The sequence below is a fragment of the Mobula hypostoma genome, chromosome 27, assembly GCF_963921235.1.
Source record: "Mobula hypostoma chromosome 27, sMobHyp1.1, whole genome shotgun sequence".
In the NCBI taxonomy this organism is placed as follows: domain Eukaryota; kingdom Metazoa; phylum Chordata; class Chondrichthyes; order Myliobatiformes; family Myliobatidae; genus Mobula; species Mobula hypostoma.
Genome location: NC_086123.1, coordinates 20,306,700 through 20,325,304, shown reverse-complemented (window position 1 = coordinate 20,325,304; position 18,605 = coordinate 20,306,700). Strand labels below are relative to the sequence as shown.

Sequence of the window (18,605 nt, the reverse complement as noted above, 5' to 3'; positions counted from 1 at the left end):
GCCAAGACCCTTCATCGTGCTGATGAAGGGTCTCGGCTCGAAACGTCGACTGTACCTCTTCCTAGAGATGCTACCTGGCCTGCTGCGTTCACCAGCAACTTTGATGTGTGTAGCTTGAATTTCCAGCATCTGCAGAATTCCTCGTGTTTGTAATTGCACCAAGGTATTTTTGCTTTGGTACTCAAATCCTCTTGCAATAATGGCCAACATAACATTAAATTTACTAATTATTTGCTGTGGCAGATAGTTAATTCTTATGTACTTCTTATATAAAGGCTTTCTGAATGCCAACAATTTTCAGTCCTTCCTAATTTAAGAAACATTCCACCTTTCTTTTTTTCCCTCCATGGTCATTGGCCTCACACCGTTCTATTCCATTTTTCCCTCATGTAACGTACAGAAACCTCTCCATGTCCATCTCACAGGGAGATGTTGGGGTGCGGGTCAATAGCTTCTTGAAAGTGAACAGGGTGGTAAAGGATATGTCACTTGTCAGGCCACAAAGTATAAAAGTTGGCAAATCAGGGTGCAGCTGTACATAACTTTGGTCAGGCCACATTTGGTCACACACTATGTGAAGGATGTGGTGTATTTAGGGAGGGTGCAGGGCAGATCAGATCCCCCAGGATGTTGGCTGTGCTGGGGTGTATTAGCTACAGGGAGCGGTTCGACGAACTTGGGCAGTCTCCTGTGCAGCGTCGGAGCCTGAGCAATGATTTGAGTCCTGACAAAGGGTCTCGGCCTGAAACGTCGACTGTACCTCTTCCTAGAGATGCTGTCTGGCCTGCTGCGTTCACCAGCAACTTTGATGTGTGTTGCTTGAATTTCCAGCATCTGCAGAATTCCTGTTGTTTGATAGAAGTACATGCCATAGATAGTCAGCATCTTTCTCCCGGGGGCAGACATGCCAATACAAGAGGGCACAGGTTTAAAAACTGAGAGAGAGAAAGTTTGAAGGCAGGTTTTCACACAGAGAACGTTCGGTGCCTGGAACGTGCTGCCAGGAGGAGGTGGTGGTAGTAGATATGATAGGAATGTTTAAGAGATGCATAGGGATACAGGATACAGGATACCACCTATGTGCAGGCAGAGGGGATTAGTAAGTTTGGCATCAACATGGTGGGCCAAAAAGCCTTTTCCTGAGCCATACTGTTCTACGTCCTATACTTTATCCCTTATATTTTATGCCACAAAGCTCTCTTGGCTGTTGACCTCGTTTCCCAGCAAAATTACCCATTCTTTACATTATGTCCTCCAAGCGGACCACAACCTTGTCGTGGTCTGGAGGCTTGCAAGCCTCAATGACCCAGAGAGCTACGTCGGCTGGAGTCGGGCCTTTATGCTTTGGCTCTTGGTAGGGTCACCCACACCAAACAGGTCAAAGGGTAGAGGCCGGACTAAGAGTGGTGCACCAGTCCTCCAAGTTCGGGGGTTCAGCTCAAGGCTAACCACCCTGACTGGTAAGACAAAACCGCTATGGAAACAGCAACGAAGAATCCTTCTACATCTAAATGTGACGGTATTCCTGAGTCTCCACCCGGACAGTGGTGAAAACTGAGAGGAGGCTACTGTCACGATGAAGGAAGCCCTGAACACTGCCAGAGATGGAGGACCTTCATTGCTGTCCTAAACACCCGAAGTGTAACGGGCAGTAAGTACTGTCAGTTACATTGTGTCCAAGAGACAGGGTTGTGTGCTGATTCTCAATGCCGCTCTTGAAATGGGAATCAGAGCGTGTCCTGTTCCTGCCCACGGCCTCTCTTTGGTATCAGCCGTGTTTACATGTGGAAATATTCCAGTACTGTGCAGTTACACTGCCCCCTGTTGAAGCTCTTTTTGCTGCCAAACTGGAATGAGGAAATTCTGTCTTCTTTATAAGCGACTGAAGAAAGAGCAAGCTCCCAATTGCCGACTCTCCTCAAGCTTCATCATAACAAATTGAGTCAGCCATAAGAATCGTTACATAATAAGGCGTTATATTCTTATGGTAAGTTCTCATTAAATTACTGAACTTTGTCTTTAGTTGCAAACTATTTTGCAACTTTAAATCATTCTCCAAACTGCTGTTCTATTAAAGGTGCAATATAAACAAGGGTTTCTTGCATCTCATGCCTAAGCAAATTATATAATTTCCAATTTGCAAGCAAAATTGTGATGTAAGCCATACAGATAGAATTTTAAAAAATAACCCCGCACTGCACTAAACTGCAGTGCACTTGAAAAAGAATAACATGTTGCTCTTGATTTGGAGCTAGCTCCAAACAAAAACACATTCCAGCTGTGTTTCATTACTTGTAATGTAGATCCATTGAGTTATAAAGTTGCATGCCATGTATCAGCATAAAAATAGGAACAGTTGTTAACAGTTGTTATGAAAAATGATCTGTTGTTGATACAGGGAAATGTACAGAACAAAATCAGTCCATCATGGATGAAATGACAAGTTTGATTAAACCTCATGGGGGAAAATAATCTTCAATTTATTGCCTTTAATATACAAAGTACTCTCTGAAATGATACCAGAGTAATCTGTATAATTAAGGAGTGATACAGGAAAATACAGTATAGGTTGTGATATATTAGAGGTTTATTAGTTGCAGTTTACTTGCACAGCTGAAGTTAACAATCTTGCAGTACTTTATACTTAAACAACAAACATATCTGAGAGCCATTTGTAAGACTTTGGGGTTCTAATGTTTCTTCTGCCATTCATTCTTTGAGGGGGGTTTCTTCTGTTTCGTGGATGTCTGTGAAGAGTAAGAATTTCAGGTTGTATACTGTATATATTCTCTGATATGAAATTGAACCGTTGAACGAGTGCAGTAGTGGAAGTGAAGTGGGACCATGATAATACATTGTTCTCTTACTGTGCTACAGATAGAATTTCCATTATCCACCCTAATAATTCAGTTTCCCTATTACCAAACTCAGTTTTCAAGGAACAGATACATACAGTTGATGACTTGTTAAGCAATCTGCTAACAACTCTTCCTGTGCGATTAGCTGTCTGTTAGTAGAACATTATTTAGGTTGTGCTTCATCCCTGTACTTTGAGTGTGAGAACAAGCCTTAAGGCTTTTAATTGTCTGTCAAATCCTGTAACTGGCCTTGCCTTTCCTTTGTTACCACAGAAGTCCAAGTCTTTGGCTTCAGTACAACACGAGGCGTGTTCTTTGAGCCTTAACTGTGCTGTAAGCAGGAAAGGATAGAGAGTGAGATGTGAGGGTTTCGTGTAGCTCTGACAAGTTAATTTTCATTGACTGAAAGTGGAAGCAACTGTGTGCTTCTCTAAGTGGGACATGGCAAGGATAAGACCACGACAAGGGGAGAGACATTTGCAAATATTAATGACATTTCTGTCCGATTGTAAGTATTGTTTCAAACTAAATCATAATTAGTAGCTGGAAATAATACTCTCTTGAATCAGCATAACGAACGACAGTTCCCCAAGTAACAAAGGAGGAATAATTTTGTATATAATTCCTAAGGCAGATCACTTAAACTAATAGATGTAAAACACAAGCTTTACCACGTTAACATTTTAAACCACAAGCTAATTGCAACACATATATTGACAAATGATTTATTTTGTGCACTGAAGTAATGAAACATTTATAATATGCCCTTAGATAGATTCATTGCACTTTCTTGGTTTTATCCTCAGAAAGGAAGTATTGTTCAGTTCTGTGAGATTTGATGGGGCAAATCTGATATGAAGTGACCCCACGACCAACTGAAGTCCTAAACTGGAAAGCTTTTCTGACCAAGGTCATTTTCCTTGTTGTTTCCAAAAATACTTTGATACAAATGTAATATGAGTACATTATTGAATATTATATGTACAGGGTGTATAGTTTCAAGAAAATACTTCAGGTTGACAGAATTAGATCTGGTTTATATTGCAAATGATGCTACATTGTCGACAGTAAATTAAGATTTTCATACAATACAAAGAGTTGCCATTTTCAGTTCTGGTTCTGAAAAGTACACTGCATGTGAATCTCTTCAATACATTAAATATTAACTTGAGCTTGTTAAGTGAAGTTCACGAATATGGTGGTGATTAACATCTTGTCAAGCATCGAGTTGTATCTTTGTGTGAGCATTCAAAGCAAGTTAACATGATCCTATCCCTTAGTATATAAGACAATAAAGAGCTACATTTTGAAATGTTTGTCTTTGCAACATCAGGATCAGCCAGTGCAAATTTATAGATGGTTTATAGCTTCGTCACAAAATCATGATCTTGCAATAGTGCCACAGCCATGTAGGTTTTGGCTACAACCTTAGGACTTAATATTCGTTTCCATGTAAAGATAATTTTAAAAAGTACAAGCAATAACTTACCTCTTTGTAGTATTCCCCATTCCTTAATGTACCCTCTACATACCAACACTAAGGTCAGCATACCAACAGGGAGATCACTAGGGATCCCCATCCCTTTAAGGTAATATTCAGACAGTGCCAAATGACTTCTTCCACTTTTGAACTCTATATATAGAGCTCCTTTCCCTTTAAAGCAGTCTTTAGGTCCCTTCTAAGCCAGATGGCAATGAGACAAAAGAAGAAAAACTAATAGCACCTTTGGAGCAAACTGATCTTTTTTCAAATTTTAACCATCCAGATTCCTGATAGCAGGAAATGGCACTCTGGTTTAATTAGCTTGTTTCAGATAATTGTGACACCATTTCGCATCAAACAATGCAAACCTCTCTGCAGTGTTTGCACATTCTCTCCACGATGGTATTGATTTCTTCCAGGTGCTCTGGTGTCTCTTTGCACATGAAACATGTGCTGATAGTCAAACGGCCACTGTTAAATCATCATCAGTGTCCTTTGCACCTATGGACCTTTGGGGTTCTTGTGTTTTTTCTCTATCATTCATTCTTTGGGGGGGGGTTTCTTCTGTTTTGTGGACGTGTGTGAAGAGTAAGAATTTCAGATTGTATACTGTACACATTCTCTGATATTAAATGGCACCATTGAAACTTTGAAACTATATTAAAAAATAAACAGGAGTTCATGGCATGTGAGAACAAGAATCATTTACAGGATATAGGAGATAGGAGAGGAGTATAGGACTAATGGATTACTGCCTTGGGAGTCTGCATGTACTTGATGGACTGTACAAACCCCTCCTTTGTTACAAGTGTAAAAACTGTTAGAACGTGAAGAAAAGACAAAAAAGAACTCTAAGCCAATTAGGGAAATAAAACTGCACACATCAAAGTTGCTGGTGAACGCAGCAGGCCAGACAGCATCTCTAGGAAGGGTCTCGGCCTGAAACATCGACTGTACCTCTTCCTAGAGATGCTGCCTGGCCTGCTGCATTCACCATCAACTTTGATGTGTGTTGCTTGAATTTCCAGCATCTGCAGAATTCCTCTTGTTTAGGGAAATAAAACCTTGATTTTCCTGTATGACCAGCGCACAGCCGTTGCCGACCACTCCACCATCTTTACACCCACCCCTACCTCAGTAAGGCTAACCCTGACAACTCTGCCTGACCCCTCACTCGAAAGGGTTGACTGAATTGGTGGCCCCTGCATGAGCTAGCCCCACGTTTCAGATGTGCGCCAATCTGTGGGGAGGAAAATCGCTTCTGAAAACCCTATCTGCATCTGGCTTTGTACCGCACCTATTTGTCACCCTGCTCCCTTCCATCCCATTTAATTAAAGGTAGCTGTTGACCAAAATTATTGTCCTCATCACCTCACAAACCTGAATCAGATCTGTACTACATTTGAAGTTCTTTGAAGTGTAAAAGCTACCTTAGATGTTTCCTGTGAATAGGCACAAAGATTGTTTGTATGATTAACCCATTCTCTGCTAAAGGCAGCTCATCAAATTTAAGCTACCTACTCATTATATTGACTTTGGCATCCAGCACTAACCGTACAATTGATTGTCTTTACTCATGGGTAGCAAGCCCAATTTCAGTTCTGGCTTCACTACTTTGAGGTAGTCCAGACTGTTCAAAGCCCATTTGCATCTTTTAAAGGGTTATAGCAGAGAGTAGACTCATAGAAACAGGCCATTCGACCAGTCTAGTCCATGCCAAAATCATTTAAGCTGCCTACTCCAATCGACCAGCACCAGGACCATAGCCCTCCATACCCCTACCATCCAAGTACGTATGCCAACTTGGCTTAAACATTGAAATCAAGCTCGCATGCACCAATTGCGCTGGAAGCTCGCTCCACACTCTCACGACCCTCAGGGTAGAAGCCATTGTGGAGGAGATTGCACCAAGAGGCAGGCCAAACACCACAGGCAAGGATAAATCCCCCAGTTTGCCACTTAAAGTGGAGAGGCAGAGGAATATATACCAGGTTAAGTGCCAGGAGCTAAGTTCAGTGATTTGGATGCTGTGTTTGATTACGTCTCTAACATAGTTAAGTTCAGGTGAATAAATCCTCAAACTGTTGTAACCATTGACAAATTATTCCTCTCCCTGCTCTGACAAGTCAGCTAGTGGCAGTTGGAATATTTCAGTAAGGACATTTTATTGAAGTATCACGTATCATTCAGATATTGTCTCTTCCTGGGAGATTTATATAATAATTGGTCTATGAAGGCTCTGGATAGGTTTAGCCTCCTGCAAGGAGCCTTATTCCTCTTCTGATTTTCATTCTTAGTCTCATAGAATAAAATAAGGGAAATCCTTGATCATGTGGACAAAGATTCTGCAGATGTTGGAAATCCAGAGGAACAAACACAAAATGCTGGAAGAACTCAATGGATCAGGAAGCATCTATGGAGAGGAATAAATGGTCGATGGTTATTTCAGGCTGAGACCCTTCACAGGGACTTTCTTTACAACGTATCCTTATCTAGGATTGATGGGTTTGAACAGAAGCATTAAACTTCAGCTCCTGGCATACTAGATCCACAGCCATAGATACTTTGAAGAACTAAGCACAAGTTAACTCAAAGCATAAATTTATTAGTAACTAGATCAAAGGTTGTTGATGTTGAAGAAGGTCCTTCCTGCTGTTGATCTGAATTAGCTCTGCAAGGACAAGGATTTTAAAAAAAATTGGTAAAATGGTAATGCTGGCATCAAATCAGCATTTCCTACAAAACTCACGAGGCAGGTGAGTTTTGTGGTCTGAATTGTCAGTTCTTTTAGCCGAGCTTGCCGAAGCAAAACTGGTTTTTATTATCCAACTCTGTTATTCATCAGGGTGGCGGTGAACACCCACGCTGTCGGTCGGTGTGGAATTTCCAGGATTCGGATCTGGTGACGATTGGATCAGGACTTGCATGCAGCTTTCTCCCATATGTGCATTTAGCGGGTTTGGGAAATACAAGGTGAGTTTCTGCAATCTGAATTATAGATGGTATATCCAACATAGAGGGAGTGAATGTCTGAGATCAAGGGTCTGGGGCCCAATAAAGTGATAGAACATGGAACATGTTAGCACTACACATGTCCTTCAGCCCACAATGTTGTGCTGACCTTTTAACCTACTTATAGATCAGTGTAACCATTCCCTCCTACACAGACCTCCATTTTCTATTATCCCTGTGCTTATCTAAGAGTTTCTTAATTGCCTGCAACGTATCTGCCTCTACCACCACCCTGGCAGGGTGTTCCACACACCCACCACTTTCTGCCTAAAGAACTTTCCTCTGATATCTCCCTTATACTTTCCTCCAATCACATGCCCCCTTGCATTAGCCATTTTCACCCTGGGAAAAATGTTTCTGGCTGTTGACTTTGTCTCTGTCTCTTGTAATCTTGTACACCTCTGTCAAGTCACCTCTCATCCTCCTTCACTCCAGTGAGAAGAGCACTAGTTGAAGTTGAAGGATATTGAGCTTGTTCAGTGTTGTTGCTCTGGTATAGAGTCAGGAAGAGAGGATGTCACTTACCAGTGACGTGGTCTTGCTTCCACAGTATTTATGTGGCTGGTCCATTTTAGATTGATGTTGCACCCTTGATGTTGATGGGAATTTTAGCGTTGGTTTGAATGTTGAGGGGAGTGAAATGAAACAGAGAATTCAACCATTGATCCCCTCGCACCGTTTCCAGAGTCTTAATGTCACTGGAAATGAGGACATCAGGAATTCTGCAGATGCTGGAAATTCAAGCAACACACATCAAAGTTGCTGGTGAATGCAGCAGGCTAGGCAGCATCTCTAGGAAGAGGTACAGTCGATGTTTCGGGCCGAGACCCTTCGTCAGGACTAACTGAAAGAAGAGCTAGTAAGAGATTTGAAAGTGAGAGGGGGAGGGGGAGATCCAAAATGATAGGAGAAGACAGGAGGGGTAGGGATGGAGCCAAGAGCTGGACAGTTGATTGGCAAAGGGGATATGAGAGGATCATGGGACAGGAGGCCCGGGAGAAAGAAAAGGGGGAAGGGGGTAAAACCCAGAGGAGGGGCAAGGGGTCCTGACGAAGGGTCTCAGCTCGAAATGTTGACTGTACCTCTTCCTATAGATGCTGCCTGGCCTGCTGTGTTCACCAGCAACTTTGATGTGTGTTACTGTAAATGAGGAATTTGGCTAAGAATTTTCTAAAAACAGTATGTAATGTAATTATTAATTATTGGTATAAACTCAATTTTACAATCACAGGGGAATTTGCGCACAGCAAAACCTCCTAAAGAGGAATGAATAGTACAGAAAAAATGAAATGAATTTACTGTTTTCTCTCTCTCATGAGGGAAGATTAAAGATCGCAATTATTCTTCTTGACTGGGATGCATATGATATGTCAGGCCATTTTCTTTGTAAGTAAAATATTGTTTTAATATAGTAACATTGAAGGCTTGTAATTACGTGTGTAGACATATCTTGACAATAAAAAATAACCAGCCAGAAGACTTCTTGTTTGTTGCTTTACGATGACTTACCTGCATTGGGATCTAACTATTTTTCTGGTTTTGATAATGAATTCAATCGATGGTTGACAAATTTGCACTTCAAGTGTGAAGAAATACGTTGTGGGTTGGCCTTGTTTTACTTCTTTGTGAAGGATTGCAGTGGCTAGAGTAATAGAAAAGTAAAGCCGAGAAACAGACCATTTGGCCCATCCAGCCTGTTCAAGCCATTTCTTGGAAGTTCTTAAGATTCAATTAACTTGAGAGTCAGCAGTGAGTCAATGTTTCTGCAAATAGTCATTCAGTTTGGGCTGGATTAGAAATTGATCCTTTTAGATTGGGTGTCCCTTTGGGGAAAATGATATTGGCAAACAGGGTCTTGTATTGAATCACAAAGGGTTGGTTTGCAGGTGCAGCAGGCTAACAAAAAGGCGAATGGAATTGCTCGTGGGATTGAATTTAAGAGCAGGGAGGTTATGCTGCAACTGTACAGGGTACTGGTGAGGCCACATCTGGGGTACTGCATGCAGTTCTGGTCTCCTTACCTGAGGAAGGATATACTGGCTTTGGAGGTGGTGCAGAGGAGGATCACCAGGTTGATTCCAGAGATGAGGAGAGATTGAGTAGCCTGGGACTGTACTCGCTGGAATTCAGAAGAATGAGAGGAGATCTTACAGAAACATATAAAGTTATGAAAGGGATAGATAAGATAGAGGCAGGAAAGTTGTTTCCATTGGTAGGTGAGACTAGAACTAGGAGACATAGCCTCAAGATTCGGGGGGAGTTGATTTACGACGGAGATGAGGAGGAACTGCTTTTCCCAAAGAGTGAGTGGTGAATCTGTGGAATTCTCTGCCCAATGAAACAGTGGAGGCAACCTCAGTAAATATATTTAAGACAAGGTTGGATAGATTTTTGCACAGTTGGGGAATTAAGGATTACGGGGGAAAAGCAGGTAGGTGGAGATGAGTCTATGGCCAGATCAGCCATGATCTTATTGAATGGTGGAGCAGGTTCGATGGGCCAGATGGCCTACTCCTGCTCCTATTTCTTATGTGAAGGAGCTAATTTTCATTTGAGGATTGATCCTTTGGCTTGACAGCAAGTGTAGAGAGTGCAATACGTCAGATCATGAGGTTACGGATTATCAGGCTATGTTGCTGCTTATGGTCCACAGTCCCTCGTGGATGCCCAGTTTTCAGCTGCCACATTTATTTCAACCATTTCTATACCATTTAACACAATTAGACCATAAGACATAGGAGCAGAATTAGGCCATTTGGCCCATCAAGTCTGCTCCACCATTTCATCTTGGCTGATCCATTTCCCTCTCAGCCTCAATCTCTTGCCTCCTCACTGTAGATTGTCCTCAGTCTGCTTGTGTGGCTTTCTACTGAACGGCGCAGCAGTCACATCTATCAGTGGCATCACGGCAACCACTGCAGGTAGGATGGCAATCATGAGGCCAAATTGGTTTACCCCACCCCTCTTGGTTACCTCTAGCCACCTCAAACCCAGCCGGCACGAGCACCCTTCAGCACACAGCCAGCTCAGTTAGTGCTGATTTTAATGCCTCTTCCACCCGTTATTCGACAAGGAGCCACTAAGATTCATCAGGTGAGGAACTGCAATGGGTGGCATTCAGGAGGAAGTTTCCTTGCCCATCTTTGACTTGGTGCCATAATACTTCTTGAGGGTCTGATGTCGACAGTAAGGACTCTCGGGGTTACTACCTCTGCCTTGGACTGCCGTACCATTGGGATGGAACGTGATGGAGAAGTCTGAGACAATATTAGGCTGTTGTTGACCAGAGTGTGGGATATTTCTCCAAGTTTAGGCACCAGATGTTTGTGCATATTTTGATGCTCAAGTCAATGCCGGGAGATCTAGTCATTTTATTCTTTGTCTAAACAAAGTGGTAATGGTGGAGTTGAGACATTTGCTGATAAAGGAGTGTAGAGTCACAAACAGGCCAGCTAGGATAAGAATGGTAGATTTCCTACTCTGAATGACATTAGCAGCAATTCAGTAGTTTTTACATTCATGATTACTAACACTACTCGTTTCTGCATTTTTCAAATTATTAACTAAATTTAAATTCTTCAGCTGCTGTGGGAGGGACTTGAGCCTGGTTTCTGGAATGTTAGTCCTGGTCTTGGGAGTTTTTACACCAGTGGTTTGAATTACTGCAAGTACTGGAGATTACTGCGAGGTACCTTTCTTATTTTTTGCAGCCAGCGGGGAGCCACCTTTTCCGTCTGCTGGCTGCAAACCCTAGATATTTTCTTCCTGGCTGGGACTGAACGTTACCAGTCAAGCGGCTGCGGAGAAAATTAGGGTGATCAGCTGTCGCATTCTGATCTTGGACATGACAGCCTATTTCTTTTTTAAAATACCCTGCGGTGCGCAACAGTGGGAAATTTTATTTCAACTTGTCAGTTAAATCATTCCTTAATTTCAGCATATCCAACGTTTGGTAAATTGGTTTATTGGCATCACATGTACCAAGGTGCAGTGAAAAACGGTTTTTGCATATTGTACATTCAGATCAATTCATTACAACAGTCAGGTAGTACAAGATAAAACAACAGAAGACTAAAGTGTTACAGTTACGGAGAAAGTGCAGTGTATGCAGACAAGTACAAGGCTATTAACAAGGTAGATTGTGAGGTCTTATCATACCAGGAGACATTCAATAATCTTATAATACTTGGGGTGGGGGGAGAAGAAGCTGTTCTTGAGCTGAGTGGTACATGCTTTCAGCCTTTTGTATCTTCTGCCTGATGGGAGGGTGCGGACAGAATCTCTGGGACGGGTCTTTGATTATGTTGGTTGCATTACCCAGGTAGGATGAAATGTAGACAGAGTCCATGGACAGGCGGCTGGTTTCTGAGATATGCTGAGCTGTTTTCACTGCAGTTGCCGTATCAGGTTGTGATGCATCCGGATAGAATATGTTCTATGGTGTCTGGATAAAGGGTCAAAGGGAACAATGCCAAACTTCTTGAGCCTCCTGAGGAGGTAGAGGCACTGGTGATCTTTCTTGGTCATGGTGTCTCTGTGACCAGTCTATAGGTCATGTTCACTCCAAGGAATCTGAAGCTCTCAACCTCGACACCTTGATGTAAACAGGAGCATGTGCACTGCCCCGTCTTCCCTCAGTCAATACATAGCTCTTTTACTTTGTCAACATTGAGGGAAAGCTTATTGTCATAACTAGGCCCTCTATCTCCCTCTTGTACTCTGACTCAGCATTATTTGCGATACATTTCCTTCCTCAGTAGGAATTCTAGCTGGCTGCACAGGCAGAATTTGTAGATTCTTAAAAGCAAGTTTGGGGATGTACAATTAACCTGTGTCAGTTGCTTCCATTACAGAAAGCAGGGAAATTTCTTGCTGCTTGTTTTCTTTTGTAAATTGGTAAAGGTGCTGAGGAAGAGGATTTCTTGGAATGTATGCGGGATGGTTTTTTGAACCAACATGTCGAGGAACCGACTAGAGAGCAGGCTATTCTGGACTGGGTTTTGAGCAATGAGGAAGGGTTAATTAGCGATCTTGTCGTGAGAGGCCCCTTGGGTAAGAGTGACCATAATATGGTGGAATTCTTCACTAAGATGGAGAGTGACATAGTTAATTCAGAAACAAAGGTTCTGAACTTAAAGAGGGGTAACTTTGAAGGTATGAGACGTGAATTAGCTAAGATAGACTGGCAAATGACACTTAAAGGATTGACGGTGGATATGCAATGGCAAGCATTTAAAGGTTGCATGGATGAACTACAACAATTGTTCATCCCAGTTTGGCAAAAGAATAAATCAAGGAAGGTAGTGCACCCGTGGCTGACAAGAGAAATTAGGGATAGTATCAATTCCAAAGAAGTAGCATACAAATTAGCCAGAGAAAGTGGCTCACCTGAGGACTGGGAGAAATTCAGAGTTCAGCAGAGGAGGACAAAGGGCTTAATTAGGAAGGGGAAAAAAGATTATGAGAGAAAACTGGCAGAGAACATAAAAACGGACTGTAAAAGCTTTTATAGATATGTAAAAAGGAAAAGACTGGTAAAGACAAATGTAGGTCCCCTGCAGACAGAAACAGGTGAATTGATTATGGGGAGCAAGGACATGGCAGACCAATTGAATAATTACTTTGGTTCTGTCTTCACTAAGGAGGACATAAATAATCTTCCAGAAATAGTAAGGGACAGAGGGTCCAGTGAGATGGAGGAACTGAGTGAAATACATGTTAGTAGGGAAGTGGTGTTAGGTAAATTGAAGGGATTGAAGGCAGATAAATCCCCAGGGCCAGATGCTCTGCATCCTAGAGTGCTTAAGGAAGTAGCCCAAGAAATAGTGGATGCATTAGTGATAATTTTTCAAAACTCGTTAGATTCTGGACTAGTTCCTGAGGATTGGAGGGTGGCTAATGTAACCCCAATTTTTAAAAAAGGAGGGAGAGAGAAACCGGGGAATTATAGACCGGTTAGCCTAACGTCGGTGGTGAGGAAACTGCTGGAGTCAGTTATCAAGGATGTGATAACAGCACATTTGGAAAGCGGAGAAATGATCGGACAAAGTCAGCATGGATTTGTGAAAGGAAAATCATGTCTGACGAATCTCATAGAATTTTTTGAGGATGTAACTAGTAGAGTGGATAGGGGAGAACCAGTGGATGTGGTATATTTGGATTTTCAAAAGGCTTTTGACAAGATCCCACACAGGAGATTAGTGTGCAAACTTAAAGCACACGGTATTGGGGGTAAGGTATTGGTGTGGGTGGAGAATTGGTTAGCAGACAGGAAGCAAAGAGTGGGAATAAACGGGACCTTTTCAGAATGGCAGGCGGTGACTAGTGGGGTACCGCAAGGCTCGGTGCTGGGACCCCAGTTGTTTACAATATATATTAATGACTTGGATGAGGGAATTAAATGCAGCATCTCCAAGTTTGCGGATGACACGAAGCTGGGCGGCAGTGTTAGCAGTGAGGAGGATGCTAAGAGGATGCAGGGTGACTTGGATAGGTTGGGTGAGTGGACAAACTCATGGCAGATGCAATTTAATGTGGATAAATGTGAAGTTATCCACTTTGGTGGCAAAAATAGGAAAACAGATTATTATCTGAATGGTGGCCGATTAGGAAAAGGGGAGGTGCAACGAGACCTGGGTGTCATTATACACCAGTCATTGAAAGTGGGCATGCAGGTACAGCAGGCGGTGAAAAAGGCGAATGGTATGCTGGCATTTATAGCGAGAGGATTCGAGTACAGGAGCAGGGAGGTACTACTGCAGTTGTACAAGGCCTTGGTGAGACCACACCTGGAGTATTGTGTGCAGTTTTGGTCCCCTAATCTGAGGAAAGACATCTTTGCCATAGAGGGAGTACAAAGAAGGTTCACCAGATTGATTCCTGGGATGGCAGGACTTTCATATGAAGAAAGACTGGATGAACTGGGCTTGTACTCGTTGGAATTTAGAAGATTGAGGGGGGATCTGATTGAAACGTATAAGATCCTAAAGGGATTGGACAGGCTAGATGCAGGAAGATTGTTCCCGATGTTGGGGAAGTCCAGAACGAGGGGTCACAGTTTGAGGATAGAGGGGAAGCCTTTTAGGACCGAGATTAGGAAAAACTTCTTCACACAGAGAGTGGTGAATCTGTGGAATTCTCTGCCACAGCAAACTGTTGAGGCCAGTTCATTGGCTATGTTTAAGAGGGAGTTAGATATGGCCCTTGTGGCTACAGGGGTCAAGGGGTATGGAGGGAAGGCTGGGGTGGGGTTCTGAGTTGGATGATCAGCCATGATCATAATAAATGGCGGTGCAGGCTCGAAGGGCCGAATGGCCTACTCCTGCACCTATTTTCTATGTTTCTATGTAATCAGCCATTGTGAATATTGGCTGGATACTTAAGGTGGCTAGTAACATGAATGGCTAGCAACATTTAAAAAAATTAAGTTACAGGATATTTCTACTGAAATTTCTCAGAACAAGTGCCCTAGGCCTAATCTTCCTTCCAATACTAGGTCATAATAATGGAAGTGTTTGCCAATGACTACACGGTGTTAATTCCACTTACAACTCCATAAAAAATGGACTAAACAGGCAACATTTAGTAATGGGTTTATTGAGTGGCAATTAATTTCATGCCACATGTGACCTTGGCAATAACCAGCTCCATCAGAAGAGACCAGCCACCATGGACGTCCATCGTAATGTAATTGAATCTAACCAGCTGATGGATAGACTATCTTTTGTTGGAGATGGTTATTGCCAAGGTCTGATCCTGTGGTGAGTGACAGTAGAGACTGTAGACCATAGAAACAGGCCCTTTAGCCTGACTGTTCCATATGGACCATGACATGATTTTCCATGTTTGTCCCTTATTCCCCCGAAACCTTTCCTATCTGTGTACCTGTCCAAGACTCTTAAGTGTTAAGAATCAGGTTTATTCACTGTCTTATATGTGTGAAATTTGTTCTGTGGCAGCAGTACAGTGCAGAGACACAACTATAAATTAAAAAAAATTAAGGTATAACGAGGCAATGTTCCTGATGGCAGAGGGGAAGAAACTGTTTCTGATGTATTGAGTATAGGTCTTCACGCTCCTGTACCTGATGATTGTAGCAAAAAGAGGACATGTTGGGGATAGTGAGGGCACATCACTAGTCAGAGGCCTCCAACCACCCCCCCCCCACCAAAAATAGCCTTTCACCCTCACCCTCTGTTTCCTATCATCAAGCCAATTCTGTATGCAATTAGGCCTCTCCCTGGATCCCATGCAAGGCAGAACTTTTTCAAAGGCCTTACTTGAGTCCATGTTGTCGACTATGTCTACCAAAATGCCATCATCAACCATCTTGGTTAGTCTTCAAAAAACTCAAATCAAATTTGTGATGTATGGTCTCCCATGAAAAAACCAATGCTGACTTTCCCTTAATCAACCCCTGCCATTCCAAATACACTTACATCTTACCACTCAGAATCCCCTCCAGTAACATCCACTCCTCTATAAGGAAAACCATTTATTACCTGCTTTCTGCTACATCCCAGATACAGTACAGTGTACACCATTCACAAAACATATCGGGAGTACTCTTCAATAATAGTATGACAACACTACCCTAACCCGTCATCTTTTTCTTCCAAAAAAAAGGGCGTGGGCAATGAGAGTAGAGGAACATCAATGGTATGATAACCTGCTAACCAAAAGGTGGTATGGCTTAAAAACAGAAAATGTCAGAAAAACTCAGCATTTGTGGAAAGAGAAACAGTTACTTTTCCACATCGGGGAAACTTCATCAAAACATTTTGTAGCTCCGTAGAATGTAATTAATAATCTACAGATAATTAATAGTAATTTTCTCAAAGTGTGATATTTCTCCAACGCTTCTGGATGCATTCTTAAATCAATGACCAAAATCAAGCACTATTAGTAACAAGCTACCTTTAGACAGGTTATCATCAAATATATATGGACTATTTGTCTGCAGACTTATCCCATCTACACTTGTCATTAGACAAAATGACTGCTCCAAAATATTAAGCTAGATAATGACTGCTGTGATACTATTTATGCTTTCTAAGTTCACAGAGTTAAAGAAACCAACACCAAGCCATCCTAAAGATCAGCACTTTCATCTCACAAAATAACACATCTTGTCCACACTTAAATCTTACATTTAAATATCTGATTAATATTTTTAATAAGATGCCCAGCTGAAAGGTTTCTTGCCCTCTCCCCGAATTGATCTATCTGACGGAAAATTTGTTAATTGCCAAGTAGCACAAAAAAAGTTACCAATAACACTCACAGTAATCCAACAAATTTAGATTTTTTAAAAAACAAATAATACTTCTGAAGCAACATATCCATAAGTGAATGTTACTTAAAGCAGTAATTTTTATTCTGGTAGAGCACAAATGGGACATATAAGAACACATTGTGATAAAAACTGTTCAGTTTATTCAGAAATTGGAACACTCAAATTGGAAGAGTTGATAATTCATAATCATACTACTGACAATGTCAGAAAACTATACACTTGATTTGATTGTTGCATACACTTTTGAGGATAGCAAAATATAAATTAAATTGTTAGATGTTCTACAAACTACAAAGGGAATCTTATTAAAATGCATGCTTAAACATTGCATTCTTAGCATGACAATTTAACAGCACCCCAGCGTTGTTGCTTATGGTTATGGTTTTGCTTTATGCTGATAGATACCATAGAAATTCTTATCATGACTTCAAAAGATACTGGGCATGTATAAACATTACATTAGTCCAATTACTCCAAGGTCTTCTATCACAATTCAGATCAGGCAATTTGGTATTTCTGTTACTGGTTAGCTCTTATCATTTAAAATTCTGTTTCCTTTTAAGAACAATTTTGAAACATAACAGCAAGCAAAGTTAGTGGGAGTAAGAGTAGGATAGATTAGTAACAGCTATGAGGAATCATGCATCTCATTTTGAGCTCAGTTGAGCAAGACTGGAAGTAGTACTCCAATCCTGTCACTCATCACTTAATTTATTCTGTGTCAAAATTAATGCTGGAAGAATAACTAACTATTTTGAGATTAATTGTTCAATTTATAAAAAAGAAAGATTTGGGGCTTATTTTTTTCCAGTGGTAAACTGATTAAGTATTTAAAAAGAACTCCATAAAATTAGATGTAGGCTGAAGACAGTATATTCCCTGGAAGGTTTCTTTTCATCTAAAGAATAATTGACAGTCACAACTGTGCTTGATACTAGGCTGAATCTAAAATATTTCTAAAGACTGTGGTCCCTACTGATTGATTTATTTTCAGCTGTTAAGGATTTTTACTGATTGTGTTAAGAAGCTTTCAAACTAATAAATCAAAATAAAAATGCCAACAAACTGGCAATTAATGCTTAAGGCCCATATTTCCTCATCAGTTTTCTCCCCCAACAATTCGATAAAATGTAATTGTGTTTCATTGTCAATAACGCAGAAAAAATGGCTCCCAGAAATTCTGGAGCAAATACCAAAATACTGCTATTGTTTGCATCTGATGAAACTCCATTCAACTACTCAGTTGCACTAATAATAATGAATATATGGGTGTGACTGCCAGACTACCTAATGAAAGGAGTCCGATCAAGGGAATTAGTGGCTCAGCTTCTATCTGAGGTAGAGAAGGACTTTTCTGGCAGTATTTGCATTGCATTCTTTTATCCCCTGAGGAGTACGTATCAGGGTTCAAAGCAGACAAAGACTGCTTTGCCACAGTTGGGCAGCAACACTTCAAGGATATTACACTGAAGCCCTTCCTTGTCTATCATTCTGGAACACCACAAGTGTTGAGGCAGTTTTCAGAGAGTATTTTTCCATTACCTAAGAAGTTGATCCGAAAATCTGGATAACAGAAACATTTTTCAACAATGTCTTGTGTCTATATTTTGTCCCACAATAAGAAGATACTGTGAAGATAATGGCATCAATCCTGAAGAGTTCTACCTTCTCAACAATGCCTAAAGGTGCTATGAAAACTTCAGTTCAGTCTGGCCCACCACCTGTGGGACTTGTGTTCTTCTTGACATACACAACTTCCCTTCCACACACCACGGACCAGTGCAACATTAACACCTTCAAGTAAATTAACCTCTGGTGCATCTGTAGCTAGTTGGTCAAGGAAAATGTAGGCAACAACAGTCCATTAATGACACCTGGAAGTCTTATAACATCACTCAATTGCATTACAATGGACGTAACCACCAGGATGTCTGTTAAAGTAGAAAGCATGGTTGGA

General features: G+C 41.4%; 1 long non-coding RNA gene across 1 annotated transcript in view; it reads left to right on the top strand.

The window, feature by feature from the left end:
* Positions 1-1,856: 1,856 nt before the first annotated feature.
* The window catches only part of LOC134338426 (uncharacterized), a 43,138-nt gene continuing 26,389 nt past the window's right edge, over positions 1,857-18,605 (top strand). The window contains exons 1-2 of the long non-coding RNA XR_010016224.1: positions 1,857-1,987; positions 7,187-7,314. This is a non-coding gene — a long non-coding RNA (uncharacterized LOC134338426). The remainder of the gene's footprint in view (positions 1,988-7,186; positions 7,315-18,605) is intronic.